This window comes from Chrysochloris asiatica, unplaced genomic scaffold, assembly GCF_000296735.1.
Source record: "Chrysochloris asiatica unplaced genomic scaffold, ChrAsi1.0 scaffold00044, whole genome shotgun sequence".
Lineage (NCBI taxonomy): Eukaryota > Metazoa > Chordata > Mammalia > Afrosoricida > Chrysochloridae > Chrysochloris > Chrysochloris asiatica.
Window position 1 is genome coordinate 8,761,205 of NW_006408562.1, and position 2,380 is coordinate 8,763,584.

The 2,380-nt window shown below is 42.4% G+C and overlaps 1 protein-coding gene across 1 annotated transcript in view; it reads left to right on the top strand.

The window, feature by feature from the left end:
• Positions 1-2,380, top strand: part of HERC2 (HECT and RLD domain containing E3 ubiquitin protein ligase 2) — a 259,545-nt gene that overhangs the window by 243,429 nt on the left and 13,736 nt on the right. The window lies entirely within an intron of this gene.

A 2,380-nucleotide genomic window follows, 5' to 3' on the forward strand; every position in this document is an offset into this window, starting at 1 on the left:
TGTGCTCCAGCAGCAGGGACCCACACGTAGCAGGTGTGATGCTTCCGTGGACTGAATAGTGTGCTCCAGCAGCAGGGACCCACACATAGCGGGTGTGATGCTTCCGTGGACTGAATAGTGTGCTCCAGCAGCAGGGACGTACACATAGCAGGTGTGATGCTTCCGTGGACTGTGAATCATGTGCTCCAGCAGCAGGGAGAAGAGGCAGCTGAGTACTTTTTGTTTGCTGCTGCTGTGAAGAATGCTGGACCCTTTTCTCTCTTTTCTGTCTAATTTCCCTTGAGAACTGGAATTCTTTTCTCCCCTTTTTACAGAAGTAATACATGTTTTCAGTAACCCTGAAATACAAATACAGATAAACAGAAAAAGGAAATAGAAATTGTCCATTTATGTGCCACATAGCAATAACAATGACTATTAGTCTTGGAGGATGTTTTTACCCAGACTGGATGCTCTTCTTCTTCTTCTTTTTTTTTTTTTAATGTTTTATTGTGAATTATGTGATCGTTTACGTGGGAGAACATTAGCTTTACATTCATCCTATCATATATCATTTCATTGCTATGGTTACAGTTCCCTCCATGCATCATCAACCAACCAAAGGGTATACCCTGCCAGCCTGCCCCAGCCTCCCCTTCCCCCGTCGTCAGCACACATGGATGCTCTTCTTTTGTAACGCATTTTCCCTTTTCTCTTTTGGAAGTAGTAATATTGTGAATACCTTCCTATGCCCTTCAGTAGGATTCGATTGTATTGATCATTGATGGCTTGGGTGCTCATGGAGGGATTTACACTAATCGTTGTTGTCAATGTCCTCTGGTTGGGGTTCAAAGGCTGTCCTGTTTTCTTTAATGTAGACAGGGCTGCTTGGTGCAGCTACATCGTTAAACCGTCGTTCAGCATTGTCCTTGATTGAGGCTGAGTTGGAGGCCGGCAAGGCCAGTGTTACTTGGAAGTCCATAGCAAACACCTTCCCACCACCAGTGAGTGCTACCTTAAACCCTCCGCAGCTCAGGAGGTTTTCTTAACCCGTCTTTAATAGACCAAGACGGCTAGTACATTCTCATGACAGTAGTAGTCCAAAGAAATGGAATAGTAGACCATTACTGATTTTATACTGCTACTAAGTGTATATAAGTTTACAGTTTAAAAACTTAATTTAAAAAAACAACAAAAATGAGCTCTGGAAGGCACTTGACCTTTATGTGAAAATAACATTGGTCCAGCCTCTTGGAACAGGAGCAGAACTGTGAAGAAAAAAAATTCTTTGTTCCTATATCATTGGTATTAACACATGATTTTAACCTGATGTAAATCATGTGTCGAGACATTTTCCCAGAGTTTTACTTGGGCATTTTGGAGGAAGATATCAAACCCTGTCCTTTGTTAGATACCACATGTAACTACATTGATGGGCAGGGTAAAGTTCCCTTCTTTCCTTACGTCAGTATTCATTGTAAGCCATAGGTTTCACAAGTATAAGCCGCTTGTTTAATTAGGTTCATAAAAGAGCTTTTATTTCCCCTACTTGGATGATCCTTTTGTTTTGCTGTATAATATACTATTTTGTCAGAATGAGTCTTTAGGTAAGGACAGCTGATAGCTTACAAGTCATCTCCTGCCAACTGTTGAGCATTTCTGACCCATGGTGCAATCCCAGAAGCACACAGTACTTTGTTTGTAGATCCCGGGACAGAACGGTGCCAGTGCCATAGAAAGTCCTTGATGGCTATAACCCAGGTTGGGCACACTTGTTTCTTACCTGCTCTTGTCTCAAATTCTTCAGACTCCAAGCACGATGCCTTGAACTGTGAATATGTTCAGTACACGTTTGACAGAACAAAGTGAAGAAATGGCAAATGAGTTCATGTGAGGAATCTTTTTACAAAGCAAACAAGTGATACTTGCTGTGGTGTGTGGTGCTGCCTGAAATCTGAGTCACTTGGCCACACCCCACAGCTCTCAAGTTTCAGAGCTTGTTGTTAGGTGTCAACTCATAGTTAGTCTGTGCACAACAGAATGAAACACTGCCCGGTCCTGTGACAACCTCACAATAGTTGCTACATTTCAGTCCATTGTTGCTGTTACTGTGCCAGTCCATCTCGTTGGGGATCTTCCTCTCTTTGTCCGACCCTCTACTTTACCAAACATGATACCCTTCTCCAGAGACTGGTCCCTTCTGATAATATGTCCCACATATGAGAGTTGAAGTCTCCTGGCTTCCAAGGAGCACTCTGGCTGTACTTCTTCCAACACAGATTTGTTTGTTCTTTTGGCAGTCCTTGGTACTTTTAATATTCTCCTCCAAAACCATAATTCAAATGCATCAATTCTTCTACTGTCGTCCATATTCACTGTCCAACTTTCACATGCATAAGAG